Source organism: Nycticebus coucang, chromosome 1 (assembly GCF_027406575.1).
Source record: "Nycticebus coucang isolate mNycCou1 chromosome 1, mNycCou1.pri, whole genome shotgun sequence".
Classification (NCBI taxonomy): Eukaryota; Metazoa; Chordata; class Mammalia; order Primates; family Lorisidae; genus Nycticebus; species Nycticebus coucang.
The window spans coordinates 108,404,154-108,430,822 of NC_069780.1; the positions used below are offsets into that span (position 1 = coordinate 108,404,154).

A 26,669-nucleotide genomic window follows, 5' to 3' on the forward strand; every position below is an offset into this window, starting at 1 on the left:
CGTGGGTCCTTTATCTAGGGGTATAAGTCTTGAGGATAGCATTTGTCCAGGATGTTGTTTTAGCTGGACAGGGCTGAGTTTGAACTTGCCACCTTCTGTGTATGTGCCTGGCACCCTACCAGTAGCTGTCCTACTCCTGTTTTCTAACCTGTCTTTTATTTCTCAAGTAAGATGTGAGATAAGATTGGTGGTTTGTGGTTACTTTGCATTTATTCCATGTGTAATATGCTATTGATACATACATTGATTTTACTTTGAGCTGAACAGAAAAAGAATGGCTTGTTTTGGGAGGGATGATAAGGTCAGATTTTGGTTATGTGGGAAATAAATTGCATCATGCTAGGCAAAAATAATTTTCAAGTATAAGTATGGGAAGAGTATAGTATATATTGATATTGCTTAGCTCAAGGGTACGTTGTGGTGGACATTTTCTATTTATTTATTTACATATTCCTTCATTTGTCCATTTATTTACTTCCTAGTGGGAGTGAGGGTTGTATAGGACATGAGTTCTCTTTCATGTTAATTTTAATGCTAATTTTCCATTTTCTCAGTTCCCCTGGAAGTAGGGACAAATACTTTACCTGAGCTCTGCCAGTGAGAAGCATTGACTCCAGAGGAAGTGACGCAAAAAAATCAGGGACAGTGGAGAATTCTTCAAGAGGTGGTAAAATTTTAAGCAACACAGAGTTTTCAGGGATAGAACAAACGGCTGTGCTCTGGAAGCATGTCACAAGTGTAGGTGGAGCAGTCTGTCTACCCAGGGTTCAGTGGCGACAATGTGTCCAGGATGAGCTGTTCTGTGACAATGGCTATGTGCCTAGCCTCTTTTTGTTTCTGCCTCTCTTATAAGCTTGTTTTTTTTTTCCTTCTTGTTGATTCTAAGACTTACCCAAAATTCTTTCAATAAATACATTTCTGTTTAAATCAACCACAGTCAGCTCCTAAAAATTCTAATTAATAACCCTAAGTTATAAAGCCATAATACTCCATTTCAGTACTTTTTATTGATTAAGCCTTTAGCTTACCTATTGTGTAAGATGCTATGCTAAGAGAGTATAGCAACATTTGCCAACTCGGTTAATAAACTAAAAACTGTTGTATTTTATATTTTCACAGGCGAAGTTTATATTCCATAAATTGTATCTGAATAAAGTTTGTAAAAATAAAGTCTCTTAGTATTTTCTTATGACCTAAACATTTTGTCTGTTTACCTCCCCTTAACTTAAGAAAAGAAAAAAAAACACTTTTAAATATGTCATGTACCTTACAACTCCCCCATTTAAGGTGTATAGTTCAGCAGTTTTCAGTAGTATATTCACAGAGTCATGCAAGCATCGCCACAATGTAGCTTGAGAACATTTTCATTACCCCAAAAATGAACCTCTACCTATGAACTGACACTATCCATTCCCTCCTCCCAACACTCCTTTTCCTGGAACCACTAATCTACTTTCTATCTTTCTATGTATACTATTTTGAGGATTTCCCATATAGCAGTCATGTGTGTTCTTTTGTAATTCCTCTCCTTTTGTGTGCTATCACTGTCATTCCTTTTAATCATACAGATTTGTTAAAGTCTAACTGAGATTTGTGTCTATACACTATGATATACATCTTTAATATTTTCATTTTGGTTATGCTAAATTTAAATTTATCTATGAGAGAGAAATGGTATCTTTATACTGAGTCTTCTTGCTGAAAACAGCAATGTATCCTTTTATTTACTTAAGTTTGAAGTTTTCTCCATAGCACTTTAATGTTTTTCCACACTAAGTCCTTCACCTTTCCTACTGAATTCATCCCTAGCTATTGCTTCTTTTTCATCTTTTTTCTACTTGAGCCTTCTCTTCTTCACTTACCAGAGTAGAGATGAGTGATTCTGTTAGTGTTCTTTCTATGCGATCTGTGTAACAGATGATTTTCCCTTAAGTCTGATAAACAGTATATCTCTACCTGTATGTATATATGAAACATAAAATGTACCACAAGAGCTAAATTGTTAGTGTTTCAGACAAATACTTTCCAAGAAATTCAAGGATTTTGTTTCAATGAAAAATTTAAAAAGTGAGAAAAGAAAGGAAAAAAATGACAATATTTGTTTTCCAGAGTTTTCTGGAAATTTATTTCTCTCTTTCTCCCATCCTTATTCATTACTTCACAGTTAACACTTGCTCTGGTTCATTTGTGGAAGAACCAAGTTTCTTGCACTTACATTACACTTTTTCTTGCCTGGGAATGATTTCTCCTTAAGTTTCTGATTCTGCATCAGATCTCAGTTGAAATGTAAACTCTTTTCCCAACTTACTGAGTAAATAGGGCCTCTCCCACCATCATTCTTTCACTGAACTTCATTTCCTTCTGAGCAGCCATCACAACCTAATAACATCTACCAACTCCTTCCTCCAGTGCCTACCATAGTACAGGGTACACACTATGCCTTCAGTAGGTACTTTTCACTTTAAAGATAATTTAATTAGAATGTATAAGTTAGGCACAGCTCTCATTGTATTTTACATGCATTTCTCAAGGGCACGCATTCAGAACCCCAGCCTCTTTTAATTCCTGAAATTTCCTCCTCCCACCTGAGGACTAGCGCCGCCCTCCCGCAACTTCCCTCCTGCTTCCTAGAGCCTGATCGGTGCTCGCCAGTAGAGGCTTCTGGGGCTGGGACTCCTGAGTGGTAAGACCCGCACATGCGCAGTACTTGCGCAGTCGCTGAGGTTCCTGTGGAAGGCAGTGGCGGCACCTCAGCTGCAGCGGTCGGTTAGCGCTGGGCTATGGTCCACAGCACCGGGGAAGTGTCTCAGTACCGACCTCTGGGGCTGCCAAAGGCCTCAGCAATGGGACAAGTGGGAACTCAACGCCGTCCAACAACACACTATCCCGCAAGCTGCGTGGAGACGAGGCTGGACAAAGACAAGGTAACCCGGGCCGGCAGGGGTGGTGTTCCGGGTCCCCAGCGGGGCGGTGGCGGTGTCAGTCCGGCAGCTCCAGCGGTCTTCCTGCCACCGAGGGAGCCGCTGCTTACCGGGAGCGGAGTGGGTGTTAATGGGGAAGTCAGGAGCCCCCGGAAAAGCAAAGGGTTTTCTCGGTGCTTTCCCTGCTTAGAAAGGTTCCTTGTGCTCGGTGGCTCATGCCTGTAATCCCAGAACTCTGGAGGGCCTAGGCGGGTAGACTGCCTGAGCGCACACGTTCGAGACCAGCCTGAGCAAGAGAGAGACCCCATCTCAAAAAAAAAAAAAAAAAAAAGCCGGACATTGTGGCTGGCGCCTGCCCGGCTACTTGGGAAACTGAGACAAGAGAATCGCTTGAGCCCTGGAGGCTCAGGTTGCTGTGAGCTGTGATGCCGACTGCACTCTACCGGGAAGACAAAGTGAGACTGTCTCAAAACAAAAAAACCCCAAAGATTCCTTGAAGACTGTATGGACGGGGTTAGTGGACAGGGGCGCCCCGAAAAGTGGCGCCCGTGCACCCCCGGTCTTCGGTGGTCTGAGATGGGAGAGAGGAGAAGAGCACCGGGCAGGACCCCAAACCAATGCATTTGAGGCAGCGGAATGGAGAGTGGTAGGAACACCGAGAACAATGGTCCGCGGTAAGAAAAGTGACAACAGCCACAGCCCTAAAGAACTATTTACCCTTCTGCCTTCGGCTCATAACTACTAATTTTGTTGTTAGCTAAACACGGTGTATGATTTATGGGGTCAGGCTGTGTTTCTTTCCAAGATGAATCGTCCACATGCTCTCCCAAGTATCTCCAGAAACTTTAGCTGAACTTTCCAGCTACCCAATTATCTCTTCTGTGTCCCTGAGTGGCTAGATAAATTGGCCATGCCAGTATCACATAAAAATGGTATGTAAAAATGACAACTTTACAGAGAATCTAGAAGTGACTGAAAATAAGCCGTTACTAAGACTTAGACTCCTGTGTGTAAAAAAAAAAAATTACAGTGTAATGAAAAAGAAGAGCTTTGGCCTCCACCTACTATTAAAAGATGTATGACACTAATGACACTAAATGTGTGCGCTATGATTTGAATAAGTCCTTTAACTTCTCTAAGCTTCTGTTTAGGAATTGAGAACAGAGCTGGTAACTTCTCATGGCTGTTGTGAGGACTCTGTGAGAATCCAGGTGAAGCCCTTAGCACAGTGCCCAGAACTTACTGTTTCTTAACGAATGTTAATTTTATCATGCAATTTATAAAGGGTTTAGTCTGTCTAGTATTGATATTTATTATTTCATTTAATACAGCCACTCTTAACCCTGAGCAAAATAAGGCATGGAGAGAGTGTAGCTGGGTTAAGTTCTGTAACTAATAACTGGTGGAACTGTAATCTGCACCTGAGTCTGTGTGATTTTTGTTCACTCTGCTTTTACTGACTAATACTTTGAACCAGGTCTCAGGATATTTCAAGGCTGTAGTGAAAAGAAAGTGCTTCACTTTGTGGAATTTTTTTTTTGTAAGTACTGGTAATTGTAAATACTTTTTTGCTGTCAAATATTAAATTCAATTTCAATAGCTTTACTGTTTTTGTTAGTTCAGCCAGTAGTTCAAAATAACATTATAACAGACATAAAAGGGTAAGCCTGTTAGAATATATACATTACTTGAAGTGTAGAAATCTGTAGAGCTTAGGATATTATTGGGATGTCCTGGACTTGGTCTTTTCCTCAGTCTGTATTCTCTTTGTAGAAGGAATCTTTTACTTTTATGATTTAAATACTAACAAGCATTGTGACTGTCAGATTTATAACCCTGTTCCTGACATCTCAATAGAACCCCACATTTGTACAATCAGCTTTCTATTTATACCTCCAGTTGGGTACCTGGTTGACATCATAGTAACATAACATGGGCAGAATCTGGATTTTTCCCTAAACTTGTTTCACCCTCACTGTTAGTAAAGAACATCAACATTTATCTACTCAAGCAAGAAAGATATAAGTAATTTTTGGTCCCTGTCACTTTTGACAATCAAATCCATTAACACATCCTCTAGGCTTGACCTTGAAAAACGTGTTTTTGGAATACCTTTTTCTTTCTTTTCTTTTTTTTTTAAGACAGTCTCATTATGTCACCCTCGATAGAGTGCTGTGACGTCACAACTCACAGCAACCTCAAACTCTTGGGCTTAAGTGATTCTCTTGCCTCCGAATCCCAACTAACTGGGATTACAGGCACCGGCCACAACGCCCAGCTATTTTTTTCTTGCAGTCATTGTTGTTTACCTGGTCTGGACTGGGTTGGAACCCACCAGCCTCAGTGTATATGGCTGGCGCCAAGCCTGGAATATCTTTTTCATCTGCATTACTGCCATCTTGGTCACTATCACATCTTGCTTGGATTTTGATTTTATCCTACCTGCTTTCTTTCTTGTACCCCTCAACCATTCATTCTCTTTACAAAGCTAGAATAAACTTTTAAACATATAGTGCATATTGCTGCTTAACACCTTAATAGTTTTGCGTACCTCCAGTCACACTGGCCTTTCTACTGCTTTAGGGTCAATTGTACTCAATGTTTCCTCTGTGTGGGGAAGGCTTGGCCCCCATGACTGACTGTTGTCTACCACTCAGTCTTCAGTTCAAAAGTCCCCTCAGAGAGTCCTCCTTCTGTGAGTTGTTTCCAGTTATTCACTTCCTTGTCTAGAGGCTGCCAGTGGTACTTATTCTTGTGTAGATCCTTCCAGGTATACTTTATGTATATACAAGTAAATATACATGTGTATATTCCTGTTTATTTTGTAACAGTTGGTATTATAAATTTAACTTGGTGTTTCACTTACCGTATCTCAAAGTTCATACTATGTCACTATATAAAGAATTTTCTCTTGTTAAAAAAAAGAATATATCATTTGATAGGCATTTGTACTATTTGCAATCTTTGCAATTCCAAGCAGTTCTGCAATAAATGACTATATATGCATATATCCATACATATATATGTACATATGTTAACATAAACATATATGTGTGTTATGTGTATATATCTGCTGTTATGCAAAAGTAAGTATACCTTTACTGTTTTCTGGAGATAAGTTTAATGTTCAGTAATTTGAAGGGTAGCAAACATGTTTTGGATTATTTAATAGAAATAAATTATTTGAAAATAATCTCATTATATTTTAGCTTGAGATTAGAAAATGTTTAAAAGTCAGTCCTGGCAGTGCCTATAGCTCAGTTGGCAGGGCCCCCGCCACATACACCTAGGGTGGCGGATTTGAACCTGGCCCAGGCCAGCTAAGCAACAAATACAACTGCAACCAAAAAATAGCCAAGCATTGTGGTAGGCACCTATAGTCCCAGCTACTTGGGCGGCTGAGACAAGAGAATTGCTTAAGCCCAAGAGTTTGAGGTTGCTGTGAGCTGTGATGCTATGGCACTCTACCCAGGGTGACAGCTTGAGAGTCTGTCTCAAAAAAATAAAATAAAATAATCAAAAAAAATAAAAGTCCCATTGACTTTTTTCTCTTACCAATCATATAGGAAATGTTGGAAGTTCTCAAGGCACTTTCAACATTTTTCATTGAAAATAGTTTGCAGACTTTAAGTAATTTACATGGAGATACTGAACACAGATGTTTAGCCATCAATGAAGAATTCGTAGGCATTTTTAAGGAAGTAAAGGAGGTGTGTAAACTCTTTTCATATAGCATTTATTGAGAAGGTACTATATGCCTGGCTCTGTGTGAAATATTTTATAATCTGGTTGATATGTTTGCTGTTCATATACTATGTCCAGATAAAAGGCTTAGCTACTCATGCTATATCTTGGTCTCTATTCGAACCACATATTATTGTGATTCAGAATCAGATCTCCACTAATGATAGTTCTCAGAAAGTTGTATTATTGTTCTATGAGATTATCTTAGGAATTTTATCTTTTTAAACAAAAAATAACATGTCTTTGAATAGCATTCCCATAGGACTGTCCCCTCCTTGATAACCTTTACTCCATTAGAGATTAGTTAGAATTAAGCTACTTGTTACTGAATCTTAAAGTATGAATTTTTCAGCTAAAGGTCAACTATTTATTTATTTATTTTTGTTTTTTGAAACAGAGTCTCACCATGTCCCCCTCAGTAGGTGCTGTGGCATCACAGCTCACAGCAACCTCAAACTCTTGGGTTTAAGCGATTCTTTTGCCTCAGCCTCCCAACAAGCTGGGACTACAGGCACCTACCACAATGCCCAACTATTTTTTTGTTGTAGTTGTTGTTCGGCACACCTGAGCCGGTGACCTAACCACTGAACCACATTAAGGTCAATTATTTCAATGCATAAATAATGATTTATCATACTTGAGAATATAATCCACTCACAATAGAATAAAAATAAATTTTATTTACATTATTACATTTTATTATTATGTAATATTATGTTAATATGTTGTAATAACATTTTTATGTGAGTATGGAAATGTTACATATGGTTTCTTTTTTTTTTTCTTTTTCTTGAGACAATTGTTTTCCTTTTGTTTGTTTGTTTAGCAGGCTCGGTCAGGGTTCAAAACTACCAGCCTTGGTGCATGTGTCCTGTGCCCTAACCGCTGAGCTATGGGAGCTGATCCTGCCTGCACCCGGCTACTTTCTTTGGAGATGATGTCTGACTCTGGCTTAGGCTGGTCTCGAACCTGTGAGCTGAGGTAATCCACCCGCCTTGGCCTCCCAGAGTACTAGGATTCAGTATGTATTACAAAACAAATCAGTGTTGACATCAGTCAACTGTATATTTAATAAGCAGCTTTTATTTGTCCAACTTGACATTCTGCTCCAGAATGACATGGCAAGAACAAGTGTTTAACAGATATATAAAACATCATCTTCAGCCTAAGAATGTTGTGTTTACATCAAAGACGTGTGATGTGGAGTATGGGTATCTTTATGTTTAGATTTGCATTTCCCTTTCACTAGACTATATATTTCTTGAGAGCAGGGATTTTTGTTGTTATAAATTTTGTATTACTAGCAACTAGCACACTATTTGTATTTGGCATATAGAAGGAATCGAATTAATCCATGTTTTAAAATGTGAACAAATACCTGTTAGACCTTCCATGAAAATTTAGAGAAAGTTGAGATCTATATATGGGAAGGCTAATTAGAATAGGTGAAAGAATTTGTTTTCCCTTCGTAGTGATCTTTCAACTTCAAGTAATGTAATTTTACTGGAAAACATGGGCAAAACATCATACTCTTAATTTTAAAGGATTTTTTTCAAGACACTGGGAGGAGTAAAACAGATTCATAATGATGTCAAAGTTCTCATGTGTACAAATCAGCAAACAGCTGGGTGAGTAACAGTTCATTTAACTAATTAAATTGCTACTTACATTTCCAAAATTTTAAAGCTGTTTTATTAAGAGATTCTTTTGAAACTATGTGACATTTTGTGAAATAGGAGTTTAATCTTTATTTATCTTTAGAAAAGGGAAAGTTACGTCCTGACATGTTTAGATTAAAACAGCTATTGATAAGTAATTGGTAGTATTAAGGCGCCAGTCCCATATGCCGGAGGTGGCAGGTTCAAACCCAGCCCCGGCCAAAAAAAAAAAAAAAAAAACCACAAAAATTATTCCATAAATGATCAAAATTTAGTATACTGTAGCCAAGTCATTCTATAATTAAACAAAATAATTAGGTGCTTAGGTGTAGCTGTTAACTAAAAGTTTAAATTATAATAAATGCTGATTATTTTTATTATTATTATTTTTTTTTAGTTTAGAAATAATGGAACAGATCCCCTTGCCTAAAGAAGCAGCTTATGTGGGCGGCACCTGTGGCTCAGTGAGTAGGGCGCCAGCCCCATATGCCGAGGGTGGCGGGTTCAAACCCAGCCCCCTCCAAACTGCAACAAAAAAATAGCCGGGTGCTGTGGCGGGCGCCTGTAGTCCCAGCTGCTCGGGAGGTGGAGGCAGGAGAATCGCGTAAGCCCAAGAGTTAGAGGTTGCTGTGAGCCGTGTGACACCACGGCACTCTACCGAGGGCGGTACAGTGAGACTCTGTCTCTACAAAAAAAAAGAAGCAGCTTATGTGCTCAGTGCCTACAGCTCAGCGGCTAGAGCGCCAACCCACATACACTGGAGCTGGCCGGTTGGAACCCAGCCCGGGCCTGCCAAACAATAATGACAACTACAACCAACAATAGCCTGGCGTTGTGGCAGGCGCCTGTAGTCCCAGCTACTTGGGAGGCTGAGGCAAGAAAATCACTGAAGTCCAAGAGTCTGAGGTTGCTGTGAGCTGTGATACCACAGTGCTCTACCCAGGGGGACATACCAAGACTCTGTCTCAAAAAAAAAAAAAAAAAAAAAGCAGCAGCTTATGAAAGACTTTACCAATGGGCTTAAAATAAGTGATTTCTTTCATGTTCTCTGGATTCATGAATATTCACCTTTCATTTTTAAAATTCTACTTGGTCTTTATTTGATATATTTTGATTTTATTTATTTTTTCTTTCTTTTCTTTGAGGCAGAGCCTCAAGCTATCTCCCTGGGTAGAGTGCTGTGGCATCACAGCTCACAGCAAACTCTAATTCCTGGGCTTAAGCAATTGTCTTGCCTCAGCCTCCCAAGTAGCTGGGACTACAGGCTCCATAGTATTTTTGGTTGTAGTTGTTGTTTGTCAGGCCTGGGCTGAATTTGAACCCGCCAGCTCTGGTGTATGTGGCTGGCGCCTTAGCCACTTGAGCTACAGGTAACCAACCCTATTTTGATTTTAGCAAGAAAAAAAAAATTTTTTTTTCTTTTGAGACAGAGTCTCACTGTGTTTTCCCTCAGTAGAATGCCGTAGCATCACAGCTCACAGCAACCTCCACCTCTTGGGCTTAAGCAATTCTCTTGCCTCAGCTTCCCAGGTAGCTGGGACTATAGGTGTCCACCACAACCCTTTGCTATTTTTTTTTTTTGTAATTGTCATTGTGGTTTAGCTGGCCCATACTGGGTTTGAACCCATCAGCCCAAGTGTATGTGGCCAGAGCCCTAAACACTGAGCTATAGGCGCTAAGCGAAGAAAAAAAAAAAAAATTTTTTTTTTTCTTTCTTTTGAGACAGAGTCTCACTATGTCATCCTCCATAGAGTGCTGTGGTATCACAACTCACAGTAACCTCAAACTCTTGGGCTTAAGCCAGTCTCTTGCTTCAGCCTCCCAAGGAGCTGGGACTACAGGTGCCCACCACAATGCCTGGCTAATTTTTTGTTGCAGGTTTCATTGTCATTTGGCTGGGCTGGGCTGGGTTTGAACCCGCCAGCCTCTGCTGGCACTGTAACAAGTGAGCTAAGGGTGCTGAGCCAGAGTTCTCTTGTTATTTACATAAGTTTAAAATTATAAATGGTAAGTTAATTTTCTCCCATTGCTGTAATAAATCAGCACAAACTTATGGCTCAAACCAATACAAAGTCATTATCTTATGTTCTGGGGAACAGAAGTAAGGCAAGGTTCTCACTATGCTAAAATCAAAGTGTTGGCAGGGCTGTGTTTATTTCTCTAGGCTCTAAGGCAGTGCTTCTCAACCTTCCTAATGCCACAATGTATTTTCATTGTTAAAAAGGGGTCACAACCCACAGGTTGAGAACCGCTTCTCTAAGGGATACTCTGATTCTTTGCTCATTCAGTTTGTTGGTGGAATTCAGTTCCTTGCACTTGTGTAGGACCAAGGTCTATGTTTCCTTGATGACTGTCACTCAGGGTTTTTCTAGTCTCTAGAAGCTGTGTGTGGCAACTTTCTCTGTCTTCAAAGACAGCAATGGGGGAGGGGGGTGAAGTCATGAAGTCAGTCTCTAACTTTGAATTGTTCACGCCTCTTCTTCTGTCTCCTATCTCTGACTAACTCTTTTGCCGACCTCTTCTATTTTTAAGGCATATGTGATTACCATGGACCCACTGGGGTAATCTGAGAAAATCTCCTATTTTAAGATCTGTCACCTTAATTTCATGTACAAAGTCCCTTTTGCCAAGTAAGGTAGCATGGTCACAGATTCCAGGGATTGGGCCATGGACATATTTGGAGGGCCATTATTCGCCTACCACATATGCTTTATTTGCTTTAGTTTTGTTTTAAAATATTTCAATACACTGATTGCAAAACAGCCTCTTAAAACAAGAGAAGATAGATAAAACAAGCAGCAGAGGAACAGGAGCATGTGATATTGTGATAGGTGGTACCAAATGGCTATTGGAAGGAGTTGGGAGTTAAATGCAGTTACCACTTACACCTCTTCTATACTATAAAAACCCAATTCTCTGGTCTGAGTGATTTGCTCTTCATCCCTGAGGCTTGTTTTCCTACCTCTCTTGTTTACGGTGTTTACTCCCAAGTGCCATTTGGCTTTATCTCTTTGTATCCAAATCCATCATGGCTGTGCTCTGGTTCTACATCTTCCTGGTGCTGCCCATGACTTCAGAAATCACACTGACCTCCTTTCTCTGTACACAAATCACTGGAAATATTTATTCAGCACTCAGTAGCACACTACTCTTACTACTTTTCACACCGTACCTATTCTCTCCAGTTGAATTTCTACTTTCTCAAGGGCAAGGGCATTGCCCCAGACTTTTTTTTTTTTTTGCTTTCACAACATCTAACAGTGTTTCTGACTATGGGTTTCTGTCTCCTAGGGACTGTGAATTCATTTTAAGATGCCTTCGAGTTTATACAGGCATGTTTTTCTTCAGTCAGTGCATGCCCTGATACCCTGCTGGTATCCAAATTTTTTGAACATATTAGGCACTTAATAAGCATTTTATGGATAGATTTAGAATGGTAAAATAAAGAAAATGTTGGATATAGAGATTTTTGGGAGTTTAAAATCCAAATTACTGGGTGGCACCTGTGGCTCAAAGGGGTAGGACAGTGGTCCCATATGCCAGAGGTGGCGGGTTCAAACCCAGCCCCGGCCAAAAAAAACTGCAAAAAAAAAAATAAATAAATCTGAATTACTTTGAGATTATAACTTTATTACTGTATATCAGTTATATGTATTAAGATTTTAAACACATTGCTAACGATTGCTCCTGAGAAAAAGAACTGGTAATATATATTTTAGCACTCCTCCCTTCCTGTCTTACACTGTCATGTGTATGGTGGTTATTCAGGAAATATTTGTTCATTGATTGCTTTCTTCCGAACTGTAATTTTTTGTGAAAATAAAATAGAGACTTGGGGTGTACCGATGGCATATGTGGTCACTTAAAGTTACATAACTACTTAACCTTAAATTTTTAGTTTGTTTGAGGGCATGAATTAGATTTGATTGGCATATTTCTAGGTTTTTATAATGTTTTTTTCCTGACATATTTGCTATAGAATTTAGACTCCAAGTATGCAATGGACATAATAAAGAGTTCATTTTAATCTAATGAAATTATAATGTTAATTATTTCTCAGGTGAATGCAGAACAATCAAATTCATAGTTTGAGTAATATTCATAATTTATAGTGATATTTTCATCTCAACTTGCAGGTGTATCATTGGCATATCAGCTTATTTGAATATTACATGCTTTAGAATACAGTATGGAGAGGAAAATCAATGTGTTCCTGTATCTAGATTACTTCTTATTTATGTAGAGGTCAGGGGATTTCCCCAGTCTGTCACCTCATTTAACTCTGTTGGAATTCTAAGTAATTAAAACTCCTGTGTCAGCCATGCCTGGGGAGAAGGAAGTCATATTGAGACTATAGGAAATAATTACCCAGAGATGAAAAACATGAATATTTAATATCAGCGTTCTATTAATATAATTCAAGAAAAGAGAGGGTTCAGGTCTTTGATGGGATAAAGCTTTAGGTAAGAATCCTGTACATTTTATTTATTTATTTATTTATTTATTGAGACCGAGTCACACTATGTCACCCTTGGTAGAGTGCAGTGGCATCACACGGAGAGGTACTGGCCCCCCAACCAAAGCAAGTGACACAGCCTCAGATGCTCCCCAAGGAACGTTGCCCTAAGATGGAAAAACTTCTTTCTTTGTGGACATGCCTGGGCTTATAAGAACAATCAGTTACATGTTCACAGAAAGGAAAGTTACCAGAGGGCTTCGTGTGGTTGCAGCTGGGGGCTGGGCACCTGCGGGAGTTGTGGGAAAAGTGCTCTGCTCTATTCTCCTTTTAGCAAACTATTCTTTCTTAAAATTTTAGAGAATTAATCAATCAAGAACAAGACAGCTAGAAGCCATTGTGGTTAAGTCTTCAGCAAAGTGTTGAGCAAAGGGTCTCGATTTAGAATTAGCTATGTATGTGTCTAGCAGCATATGTGCTGAAGAAAGAATTTCTTAGCAGTCTTTATGATTTCACCATTATATGTTCCTTTTTCTAGTTCTATACCTTTTTTTTTTCTTTTGACTAGTGCTGTGTATAAAAACACCCAATAAATGTGGGAAGTCACCACAGGCCTGAGCGAGCCTTGGTCTCCCTCTCATAGTAATCATTCTGTGTGCAGTGCTTATCTCTGAGTCTCTGAGCATCTAGTTCTGAGGACAACGTCACAGCGCACACCAACCTGGAAATCCTGGGCCCAAGCAATTCTTTTGTCTTAGCCTCTGAGCAGCTGGCACTACAGGTGCCTGCCCCTATGCCTAGCCACCTTTTGGTTGCAGTTGTCATTATTCTTTAGCAGGCCTGGGCCCAGCCTCGAACCCGCCAGCCTTGGTGTATGTGGTTGGCGCCCTACTCGCTGAGTTACAGGCACTGAGCCAGAATCCTGTACATTTTAAACTTGTTGATATATATTTTTTATTTTGTACCGCATGGCCATAAAGTTCGTGGGCAATTTAAATAGTGAACTTTATGGCTACCCTTTATTTTAATTTTCCTTTTTTGTTTCTCATAAATTCTTTCTCGTAAATTCTTTTTTTTTAATGCCTAGGGTGGCATGAGAATTAAACTTTAGGTAGACCAGTGGGTTGTTGATAATTCAGAAAACAGGAAACTAGGGGACTCTTACCAAGGTATTGAATCTTGCTATGAATCATCCCTGTTAGATATTGATTATACTATTTTTAGAGGATTTCTCTATTACTTTCTGACTTGGAATGTTATTTATCCTATAATAAGTTTACAGAACACAAATGCTGTGACAATTTTGTAAAATAATAACACTCAAGTGCCACTTTCTGAGTACTGTGTGTTAAGCACTATTCTGAGTGCTAAAGACACCATATCAGTAAAGCACTGCCCTCCAGTTGCTTTATTTTATAAAACCAAACATAAACAAATGCATTTTAATCAACTATATTAATTATACAGGATAAGATCATGTCCCAGATGCCATGTGGAGGAAGTATTCTGGGGTAAGGGAAAGAGATAATATCTCAGAAATTTTCCTAAGGGAAGTAGGTATAAAGTGAGTTGTGATGGTTGAATAGGCATTTTCTTAGAAGAAAAGTTAGGACAGGCTCTGCACTCATAGCTCAGTGTTTAGGGCACTGGCCACACGAACTGGGGCTGGTGGATTTGAACCTGGCCCAGGCCTGTTAAGACAAAAAAAAAAAAAATAGCCAGGAGTTGCCAGCGCCTGTAGTCCCAGCTACTTGGGAGGCTGAAGCAAGAGAATCTCTTGAGCCCACGAGTTTGAGGTTACTGTAAGCTATGACGCCACAGTGCTCTACCAAGGGTGACATAGTGAGACTCTGTCTCAAAAAGAAAAAAACAAAAAGAACAGGACAGAACATTCCAGGTTGAGAAAGCAGCAGGTACAAAGATATGGAGTAAGAGGGAACCTGCACTTTGAGGAAATTATGTGCAGAAGCCTGCCCTGGCTCTTGAGTTAGTAGCAAAGGCCAGATCATAACAGCCCTGAATGTTGGGTGTATACATGTGATCAATTAATGTTCATTGTTAACCAACAGCTTAGTGCTTTATTTCTGTTTTGAAATTTTTTTCTTAACTTTTACACTTTAAGATATTGCCATTACTTGAGTCTTTATTACTTTAAACATTTGGTGTTTGATTTCAATCAGGTATTAACATTGAGTACAGATTAGTTATTTGTTAACAAGGCTAGTCATTTTTTTAAAATGCCTTTGTAGGCTCGGCTCCCATAGCTCAGCAGTTACGGCGCTGGCCACATACACTGAGGCTGGCGGGTTCCAACCTGGCCCAGGCCTGCCAAACAACAATGACAACTACAACAAAAAAATAGCTGGCTGTTGTGGAGGGCGTCTGTAGCTACATGGGAGGCTGAGGTAAGAGAATCAGAGAATCGCTTAAGCCCAAGCGTTTGAAGTTGATGTGAACTGTGATGCCACGGCACTCTACCAAGGGCAACAAAGTGAGAATCTGTCTCAAAAAAAAAAAAAAAGCCTTTGTATGTTTTGGGCATCTGAAAAAGATAGCCAACTTCTACGATGCAAATACATTTTTACTAAGTTATAATTCTTGATCAACTCTTGGAAAGGAGCAATATTGAATAATGGTTTTATAAAAAAGTGAGCTCTTGAGTCAGATTTATTTGACAAGGCCTTAAATTCTTATAAGCTTTCAGTTTCCTTGGCTGTCAAATGAGTATAATAATAATACCTATTTGACAGAGTTTTCTGAGATTCAGTTTGTTAACATAGGTGCTTAGTAGTGTATAATGCTTGGCACATCACTAAATTATTTGTATTATTTTTATTTTGAGAGGAGGTGACTGGAAAGCTCGCAACTAAAGAGGGGTGTATTTAAGGCCTACCTATTAATAAAGGAAAAAGCTGGAAACACAAAGAATGGGGCTATAATAGAGAAGCAGAGAAGGTTTCTCTCTGAAGGGCATGTCAGGGAATGAGGGCAACAATGGCAATTTGGGAGACTTTAAGACGTGTTTGGGCTTGGCGCAAATCCTTCAATGGTTAGGGTGATGGCCACATACACAGGGCTGGCAGGTTCAAACCCAGCCCAGCCAGGCTAAACAATAGTGACAACTGCAACAACAAAAAATAGCTCGGCATTGTGGTGGGCACCTATAGTCCTAGCTACTTGGGAGGCTGAAGCAAGAGAATAGCTTCAGCCAAAGAGTTGGAGGTTGCTGTGAGCTGTGACACCACAGCAAGCTACTGAGGGCGACACAGTGACACTGTATCTCAAAAAAAAAGTGTTTAGAAGTTGAGTGGGGAAGTAAGTTTTTAAGACCAGATGATTAAGGTGAGACAAATGCCAAAAAACAGAAAATTGGCTTTTCCTTCTGTAGTCCTCTAAGAGGGTTTCCTTATTTAGGAAAAAAGTTAATGTATCATATCAACTACTGAATGGCGTTCTGTGAATTTTTTAAGTAATGTATAAAAGCTTCACTATTTATTATTGTGTCTCATATGTGTAGGTATAAAGTGTAAGAAAATGGCAATTTTGTTTTTTTGTTTTTTTTTTCTTTTTTGTTTTTTTTTTTATTGTTGGGGATTCATTGAGGGTACAATAAGCCAGTTACACTGATTGCAATTGTTAGGTAAAGTCTCTCTTGCAATCATGTCTTGTGCCCATAAAGTGTGACACACACTAAGGCCCCACACTCCTCCCTCCGTCCCTCTTTCTGCTCCCCCCCCATAACCTTAATTGTCATTAATTGTCCTCATATCAAAATTGAGTACATAGGATTCATGCTTCTCCATTCTTGTGATGCTTTACTAAGGATAATGTCTTCCACTTCCATCCAGGTTAATACGAAGGATGTAAAGTCTCCATTTTTTTTAATGGCTGAATAGTATTCCATGGTATACATATACCACAGCTTGTTAATCCATTCCTGGGTTGGTGGGCATTTAGGCTGTTTCCACATTTTGGCGATTGTAAATTGAGCTGCAATAAACAGTCTAGTACAAGTGTCCTTATGATAAAAGGATTCTTTTCCTTCTGGGTAGATGCACAGCAATGGGATTGCAGGATCGAATGGGAGGTCTAGCTTGAGTGCTTTGAGGTTTCTCCATACTTCCTTCCAGAAAGGTTGTACTAGTTTGCAGTCCCACCAGCAGTGTAAAAGTGTTCCCTTCTCTCCACATCCACGCCAGCATCTGCAGTTTTGAGATTTTGTGATGTGGGCCATTCTCACTGGGGTTAGATGATATCTCAGAGTTCTTTTGATTTGCATTTCTCTAATATATAGAGATGATAAACATTTTTTCATGTGTTTGTTAGCGATTCATCTGTCATCTTTAGAGAAGGTTCTATTCATGTCCCTTGCCCATTGATATATGGGATTGTTGGCTTTTTTCATGTGGATTAATTTGAGTTCTCTATAGATCCTAGTTATGAAGCTTTTGTCTGATTGAAAATATACAAATATCCTTTCCCATTGTGTAGGTTGTCTCTTTGCTTTGGTTATTGTCTCCTTAGCTGTACAGAAGCTTTTCAGTTTAATGAAGTCCCATTTGTTTATTTTAGTTGTTGTTGCAATTGCTATGTCAGTCTTCTTCATGAAGTCTTCCCTCAGGCGAATATCTTCCAGTGTTTTTCCTATGCTTTCTTGGAGGATTTTTATTGTTTCATGCCTTAAGTTTAAGTCCTTTATCCATCTTGAATCAATTTTTGTGAGTGGGGAAAGGTCTGGGTCCAGTTTCAGTCTTTTACATGTAGACATCCAGTTCTCCCAACACCATTTATTGAATAGGGAGTCTTTCCCCCAAGGTATGTTCTTGTTTGGTTTATCGAAGATTAGGTGATTGTAAGATGTTAGTTTCATTTCTTGGTTTTCAATTCGATTCCAAGTGTCTATGTCTCTGTTTTTGTGCCAGTACCATGCTGTCTTGACCACTATGGCTTTGTAGTACAGACTAAAATCTGGTATGCTGATGCCCCCAGCTTTATTTTCCTTACTAAGAACTGCCTTAGGTATACAGGGTTTTTTCCGGTTCCATAGAAAACGCAGAATCATTTTTTCCAAATCTTGAAAGTACGATGTTGGTACTTTGATAGAAATGGCGTTGAATAGGTAGATTGCTTTAGGAAGTATAGACATTTTAAAAATGTTGATTCTTCCCAGCCATGAGCATGGTATGTTCTTCCATTTGTTAATATGCTCTGCTATTTCCTTTCTGAGGATTTCATAGTTTTCTTTATAGAGGTCCTTCACCTCCTTCTTTGGGTATATTCCTAGGTATTTCATTTTCTTTGAAACTATGGTGAAGGGAGTTGTGTCCTTAATTAGCTTCTCATCTTGACTGTTATTGGTGTACACAAAGGCTACTGACTTGTGGACATTGATTTTATATCCTGAAACATTACTGTATTTTTTGATGACTTCTAGGAGTCTTGTGTTTGAGTCTTTGGGGTTCTCTAAGTATAAGATCATGTCGTCAGCAAAGAGGGAGAGTTTGACCTCCTCTGCTCCCATTTGGATTCCCTTTATTTCCTTGTCTTGCCTAATTGCATTGGCTAGAACTTCCAGCACTATGTTGAATAGTAAAGGTGACAGAGGACAACCTTGTCTGGTTCCAGTTCTAAGAGGAAAAGCTTTCAGTTTTACTCCATTCAGTAAAATATTGGCTGTGGGTTTGTCATAGATATCTTCAATCGGTTTTAGAAATGTGCCACCTATGCCTATACTCTTCAGTGTTCTAATTAGAAAAGGATGCTGGATTTTATCAAATGCTTTTTCTGCATCTATTGAGAGGATCATGTGATCTTTATTTTTGCCTCTGTTAATATGGTGGATAACGTTTATGGACTTGCGTACGTTAAACCAGCCTTGCATCCCTGGGATGAAGCCTACTTGATCATGATGAATGACTTTTTTGATGATAAGCTGTAATCTATTGGCTAGGATTTTGTTGAGAATTTTTGCATCTATATTCATGTGTGAGATTGGTCAGAAATTCTTTTTCTTTGTTTTTTCCCTAGTTTTGGTATCAGGTTGATGTTTGCTACATAGAATGTTTTGGGGAAGATTCCTTCTTCCTGAATTTTTTGGAATAATTTCTGCAGTACAGGAATAAGCTCTTCCTTGACGGTTTGATAGAATTCTGGAGTGAAGCCATCTGGACCAGGGCATTTTTTGGTTGGAAGATTTTTTATTGTTTCTTTGATCTCAGTGCCTGAAATTGGTCTCATCAGGAGGTCTATTTCTTCCTGGCTAAGTCTAGGCAGAGGGTGTGATTCCAAATATTGATCCATTTCCTTCACATTGTCAAATTTCTGAGCATGGAGTTTCTGGTAGTATTTCCCGTTTATCATTTCTAATGGGCATTTTTTGGTTGGAAGATTTTTTATTGTTTCTTTGATCTCAGTGCCTGAAATTGGTCTCTTCAGGAGGTCTATTTCTTCCTGGCTAAGTCTAGGCAGAGGGTGTGATTCCAAATATTGATCCATTTCCTTCACATTGTCAAATTTCTGAGCATGGAGTTTCTGGTAGTATTTCCCGTTTATCATTTCTAACGGGCATTTTTTGGTTGGAAGATTTTTTATTGTTTCTTTGATCTCAGTGCCTGAAATTGGTCTCTTCAGGAGGTCTATTTCTTCCTGGCTAAGTCTAGGCAGAGGGTGTGATTCCAAATATTGATCCATTTCCTTCACATTGTCAAATTTCTGAGCATGGAGTTTCTGGTAGTATTTCCCGTTTATCATTTCTGATTGAGGTTACTAGAGATTTTACTTTTCTATTCCTCGTTAGTCTGTCCAATGGTTTATCTATTTTATTTATTTTTTCAAAAAACCAACTCCTTGTTTCATTAATTTTCTGAATGATTCTTTTGTTTTCAATTTCATTGATCTCTGATTTGATTTTGGATATTTCTTTCTTCTACTGAGTTAGGCTTAGATTGTTCTTCTTTTTCCAATTCCATAAGATCTCTTGTGAGATTGTTGATGCGCTCTCCTTCTGTTTTTCGAATGTAGGCATCTAAAGTGATGAATTTTCCTCTCAAAACTGCTTTTGCAGTATCCCACAGGTTTTGGTAACTTGTGTCTTCATTGTTGTTATGCTCAAGGAAGTGAATGATTTCCTGTTTTATTTCTTCCTTCACCCATCTGTTATTCAACAGAAGATTGTTCAATTTCCATGCCTTTGGGTGGGGTCGAGCATTTTTGTTAGAGTCGAATTCCACCTTTAGTGCCTTATGGTCTGAGAAGATACAAGGTAAAATTTCAATTCTTTTGATTCTGTTGATATTTGTTTTGTGTCCCAGGATATGATCAATTTTGGAGAATGTTCCATGGGGTGATGAGAAGAATGTATATTCTCTACCTTTGGGGTGGAGTGTTCTATATGCGTCTATCAAGCACAGTTGTTCTAGGTTCTCATTTAAATCTCTTATATCTTTGTTTAATTTCAGTTTAGAGGATCTGTCCAGCTCTGTAAGAGGAGCGTTAAAGTCCCATGTTATTATGGTATTATCAGATATCATATTGCTCAGACTGAGTAAGGTCTGCTTCAAGAATCTGGGAGCATTTAAGTTGGGTGCATAAATATTTAGAATTGAAATGTCTTTTTGTTGTATTTTTCCCTTGACCAATACAAAGTGACCATCTTTGTCTTTTTTGACTTTAGTTGCTTTAAATCCACATGTATCTGAAAATAAGATTGCAACTCCTCTTTTCTTCTGAATTCCATTTGCCTGAAAAATTGACTTCCAACCCTTGACTTGGAGCTTTAATTTGTCTTTTGAAGCCAGGTGTGCTTCTTGCAGACAGCAAATGGATGGCTTGTGTTTTTTAATCCAGTCAGCCAATCTATGTCTCTTCATTGGGGAATTCAAGCCATTAACATTTATTGAGATAATTGATAAGTGTTTTAGTATTCTACTTGTCTTATTTTGTGAGAGTCTGTTGCTTAGTTTTATCTTTTGCATCAGTGTGGAGGTTAGGTTCTGTCCTTTAATTTCTGAGTTCTTACTTTCCTGCTGATCCATTGTGGTGGTCAGTGTGCAGAACAGGTTGAAGTATTTCCAGTAGAGCTGGTCTTGTTGTGGCAAATTTTCTCAATGTTTGTATATCCGTAAATGATTTGATTTCTCCGTCAATTTTGAAGCTTAGCTTAGCAGGGTACAGAATTCTGGGCTGGAAATTGTTCTGTTTAAGTAGATTAAAGGTTGATGACCATTGTCTTTTTGCTTGGAAAGTTTCATTAGAGAAGTCTGCAGTCACTCTGATGGATTTGCCCCTGTAGGTCAACTGGCGCTTGCTCCTGGCAGCTTGCAGAATCTTTTCTTTTGTCTTGACTTTGGACAGGTTCATCACAGTGTGTTTTGGAGAAGCTCGGTTAGAGTTGAGGCAACCTGGGATCCAATATCGCTCTGAAAGCAGTGTGTCAGAATCTTTGGTGACATTTGGGAAATTTTATTTTATAATATTCTCTAGTATGGCTTCCATTCCTCTGCAGCATTCTTCTTCCCCTTCTGGAATTCCTATAACTCGTATGTTGGAACGCTTCATAAAGTCCCATAATTCTAACAGTGAACGTTCTGCTTTTTCTCTCTTCTTTTCTGCCTCTTTTACTGTCTGAGTTATCTCAAGAACTTTGTCTTCTACCTCTGAAATTCTTTCTTCTGCATGGTCTAACCTCTTGCTCATACTTTCCATTGCATCTTTCAGTTCCCTTATTGACTGTTTCAGTTCCTTCAGCTCTGCTATATCCTTTTTATATACTTCATTTCGTTCATCTCTTATTTGATTCTGTTTTTGAATTTCCTTTTGGTTATTTTCCACTTTATTAGCAATTTCCTATATTGTTTCCATCATTTCTTTCATTGTTTTCAACATGTGTATTCTAAATTCCCTTTCTATCATTCCTAACATTTCTTTACAGGTGGAATCATCTGCAGTAGCTACCTCATGGTCCCTTGGGTGGGGTTATTCTGGACTAGTTCTTCATATTGCCTGGAGTTTTCTGCTCCTCCTGCGGTTCGCAGAGCCGGCCACAGGCTGACGGCCACCGAGAATCCCACCGCTTCACCGCATCCCCCCACCCCCAGATTGCGACCAAGGGTGTGGCTACCCCATCTCACCTTGGCAGTCCACAGAGCAGCACCATCGGACACCAGGTCCCGGTCTTCTACCCAGGGGGACACCCACGCCACACCATTGCCCCAACCCCCCCCCCACCAACCCGCAGGAGACCCACTCTCACACGCCGCTGCAGAGACGGACTTGGACACAAGAAGTCCGAGTGCCCCTGGAGCGAAGGCGGTTCCTTCTCCTAGGCCAGGGCCCCAGTGTTGAAGGGAAAGTGGTGTCAAGGGACAAGACAACAAGGAGGCAGGGCGGACGGGGCCCGGCCAGGTCCGCTCCAGGAGGTGGGCGAGCGACGCAAGAAGAGGCAAAAGCCTACAGCACCCGGTATTCCCAGGCGGTCTCCCATCCAAATACTCACCAGGCCCGACCCTGCTTAGCTTCCGAGATCGGGCGCGTTCAGGGTGGTATGGCCCTAGACGCACGGGTCTGCTCCGGGCGCCTCCAGAGGCAGAACTGGGCTGCTGGCTTCCCCCCTTCCCCCATGCCGACTTCCTCGCCTCTGGCTGCGCGCGCCGGCCGCACCCGGAACAACAGCGGGGAGCCCCGTAGTGGCCCACGCTGGCAAGCCGCTCTCCCGACAGGGGCGGAGACGCTGGGGGAACAGCGGGCGGGGATGTGAAGGTGCGGGTGGGGGTCAGGACCCGGCGCCTGGGGCGTGGGTCGCCCCAGGTAATCACACACCCCCTCCCTCCCGCCCCCCACGAAGCGCCTCTCGGGTCCCCAGGGACGGTGGCCGCAGCCCTGTGCTGTCCGCGGTCCCGCAGGCTTTGCCAGAGGCCTGAGTAAACTTCACGGGGTGCTGGGGCGGGGACGGGGTGCGTGGCCTCCACCGGCCTCCACCACCACCACCACCACCACCACCACCACCCCCCTCCACCCTACCCCAACCCCGCCTCCTGGTCCTCTGTCGCCCTGCAGTTCCTTCCACCGCTGGGGCACGGCTGACCTTTTCCACGCGTGAGCATCCTGACGGGTATGTGCCAGAGCCAGGGGGCAAACTTCTCTCACTGAGTTCATGCCCGTAGTTGCACGGCTGGTGGCACCTTGACTTACCTCGCTGAGGGGTTCAGATGTATGAATGTTTCCTCAGCGGGAACGGAATGTTCAGACAGTTACGTGTCCGGTCCATACAATTATTCTCTGGAACAGATTGCACTTTGGAAATACACTGAAGAGTTTATAAGGACAGGGCAGAGGAACCTCCCGGGAAAGAAGGTACCGGGGGAACTTTGAAAAAGGCATTCACGGTTAGCTCTCAATAGCCTTACTGAAGAGAAGAAACTGCTTTTCCCTCACACGGGGATACGGCCGCTAAGAAGCTGGTGCAGTGGCAATCTCCTCGTCTCCCTGGCAACATGCACATTCTCCAAGGGCCATTGGCTTACTCTGTCCCCACCTCCCCATTCTGCTCGGGGGCATTCAGACAGCACGCCTCTCCCAGAGCACCCGAGGAGGAGTCCTCGGCTCTCCTTTCTGCGAGTGTGCGTCCACACAGCACTCCTCTCCCGGCCGACCCGACTCCTCATCCGTCCTCTCTGCTAGTGTGCGTGCAGGCAGCACGCCTCTGCCAACGCACCCGAGTCCTCAGCTCCCATTTCTGCTGCTGTTCCTTCAGACAGCACTCCTCTGCCAACGCACCCGGGTCCTCACCCCCCCTTTCTGCCGGTTGGCATGAAGACGGCACTGCTCCCGCATGGCACCCGAGTCCTCGCCTGCGCTGGGAGAGGAGTGCTGTCTGGATGCACACAGCAGGAAGGACAGGTGAGGAATCGGGTGTGATAGCAGAGGAGCCCGGTGCTGTCTGGATGGACGCTGGCAGAAAGGAGGGGCTCCAGGACTCGGGTCCTCTGGGAGAGGAGTGCTGACTGTATGCACACTGGCAGAAAGGAAAGGTGAGGATTTTTCCTGGGGGAAAAGGAGTGCTATCTGCATACACCCTGGCAGACAGGAGAGACGTGGACTCGTGTGCCTTGGGAGTGGTGTGCTGCCTGGATGCACACTGGCAGAAAGAGGAGGTGAGGCCTTGGGTGCGAAGCCTCCTGCCGGTTCTATGCTGGATCAGGGGGCAAGCTTCTGGTCTGACTGAGTTCGTGCACGTGGTTGCATGGCCTGGGACATTGGTTTACGTTGGAGGGGGCTTAGGGGTATTACTATTCCCTCACCAGGAGCGTGGAGAGAGCTCCGTGTGCCACCAAGACAAGTATTCTCCGGTAGAGGTGGCACACTGAATTGGAAACACACTGAATTGTTTCTAAGGAAGTTGCAGATGAAGCTGCTGGGATGCGAGGCGTTGTGGAAGTTGGTAAACTTCTCTCCCCGGTAGCTCTTTAAGGCTTATTGAGGAGAAGTTTCCTCCTGAGTGTTTGCCACAAGCGGCACACTGCCCCGGTATACGTTGCTGGGGCAGGGGCAAACTTCTATTCTCACTGAGATCATGCACGGAGCTGGACGGCTATTGGCACACGGACTTACCTTGTGGAAGGGCTCATGTGTATTTCTGATACTCAGGAGGAGTGCTCAGGAATTCACACGTGCGATGGATGAGTGCAAGTATTCTCCAGGAAGAGATGGCACTTTGTAAACATGCCGAAGTGTGTCTGAGGAAAGGGCAGATGAATCTCCTGAGAAACAAGGCATTGTGCAATTTTGAAAAAGGCATTCACAATTAGCTCTCAGTGGCCTTACCGAAGAGAAGGAAATGCTTATCCCCCCAGCCCCACCGGCACCCCTCCAGCCGAGACGGTCTTGGACTCAAGAAGGCAAGAGTGCCCCTGGAAGAGGGCAGGGGGCGGGCCTGGAGCGAGGCCCATTCCTTCTCCCCGGAGAGGGCCCGGTGGAGAAGGAAAAGTGGTGGCAAGGGACAAGAGGAAAAGGAGGCGGGGCGGAGGGGCCCGCCCAGGTCGGCGCCACGGGGGGACTGGGCAGGACCGCGCGCCAGGAGGCGGGCGAGCGTCGCAAGAAGAGGGAAAAGCCCGCAGCACCCGGTATTCCCAGGCGGTCTCCCGTCCAAGTACTAACCAGGCCCGACCCTGCTTAAGCTTCGGAGATCAGACGAGATCGGGCGCGTTCAGGGTGATACGGCCGTAGACGTTCGGGCCGGCTCCCGGGCGCCTCAAGAGGCAGAACTGGGCGGCTGGCTGGGCACCCCCCACCCCATCCCGACGCCCCGTCCGCTGGGGGCTTGCACGCCGGCTACGGGACAACAGCGGGGAGCCCCGTAGCCCCGGAGAGGGCCCGGCCGTGGGCGATCGCCGGACGGGGGCGGACGGGATGGGGGAACCGCGGGTGGGGTTTTGGATCGGTGCGTGTGTGCTGGGGGGGGGGAGCTGGTGGTGGCGGGACTCCCGCGCCGCGCCTGTCGGCCCCAATCGTCCCCCGCGAAGCGCCTCTCCGCCCCCAGGGACTGTTGCGGCCGCCCTGTCCAGCCGGCTGCCCCGCAGGCCTTGCCAGAGGCCTGGGTAACTCCAAAGGGGTGGGGGAGGGGCGACGGGGTGCCTGGGCTCGCCCCGCCCCGAGCACCCTCCCTCCAGGTCCTCTTTCACCCTGCGGTCCCTTCCACCGCCGCGGCCCGGCCCGACACGGCCCATCCCAGCCTCTGTCGGGTGTCGGGCATGCACCCGTGTCTGACCGTTTCCACGCGAGAGCCAGGCTTGACCGCGGTGAGCCGCTGGCCCCTAGGGGGCTGGGGCGGTCCTCATCAGTAGTCCTCCTCGGTCCCCACCCCCACGCCTTTCGGAGATTTCTTCTGGGGGATGGGGGCCCTAGGCCCTTTCCCTCTTGCTCTTTCGACAGGAGGATCTGAGGCGGGACTTGGGGCTCAAGGTCTCCAGTTGCCTCCCCGGGCCGCCTCAGGTGGCACTGCAGGGCGTGCCGTCACCCCAGCCCGGCTGCGGCCGCGACCGAGCCCACCCGCGCTAAGCCTGGCTGGCAAGGCTGTTGGCAGCAGTGGGGAGCCCGCGAGGCTTGGCTGCCGCTCGCTCAGGCTGCCCTGGCCCGGCGGGGGTGGGCTGGGACGTTCACCGCCGATCGCCACATGGCACCTCTTCCCACACCCCCGGGGACAGCTGTGTCCGCCCTCTCCTACATGCTGTCCCCGGCGGACCTCGCCAGAGACCTGGGTCACCCCCAAGATGGGGGAGGACCCGCCTGCGCCCCCGCCCTTCCTGTCGGTCTCCCCACACGTGTGCGGAAGCCTCCGTGTGTTCTACCCCGACCACGCCAAGAGATCTGGCCCCGGCGGTCAGGGTCCCGGCCACTCGGACCTGCCTGGCTTGGCGGCCAGCCTGCGTCACCGCCGCCGGGGCCCCCGCGCCTGCCGGTGTGGTCACCTGCCCGGCACCCGCGTGGAGCCACCGGCGCGCCCCGGGCCTGCCCGCGCCCTTCCCATTGCCCCTGCCCCTGCCCTTGTCCGGAAGATCCTCCTGCGGTTCGCAAAGCCGGCCAAGGCTGGCGGCCACCGGGAATCCCGCCGCATCCCCGCACAGCCCCCACCCCCAGATTGCCACTCAGGGTGTCGCTGCCCCATCTCACCTGGGCAGTCCACAGAGCAGCACCGTCGGACACCGGGTCCCGGTCCTCTACCAAGGGGGACAGCCACGCCACAACATTGCCCGAACCCCCCCCCCCACCAACGCGCAGGAGACCCACTCTGACACACCGCCGCAGAGACGGACTTGGACACAAGAAGTCCGAGTGCCCCTGGAGCGAAGGCGGTTCCTTCTCGTAGGCCAGGGCCCCAGTGTTGAAGGGAAAGTG

At 43.6% G+C, this 26,669-nt stretch overlaps 1 long non-coding RNA gene and 2 pseudogenes across 1 annotated transcript in view; all 3 read right to left on the bottom strand.

Annotated features, from left to right (window-relative positions):
* Positions 1-3,688: 3,688 nt before the first annotated feature.
* LOC128582312 (uncharacterized) overlaps positions 3,689-26,669 on the bottom strand; it is a 312,656-nt gene continuing 289,675 nt past the window's right edge. Inside the window, exon 2 of the long non-coding RNA XR_008379025.1 lies at positions 3,689-3,985. This is a non-coding gene — a long non-coding RNA (uncharacterized LOC128582312). The remainder of the gene's footprint in view (positions 3,986-26,669) is intronic.
* On the bottom strand, positions 22,224-22,332 carry LOC128592561 (uncharacterized; annotated as a pseudogene).
* Positions 24,884-25,003, bottom strand: LOC128592694 (uncharacterized; annotated as a pseudogene).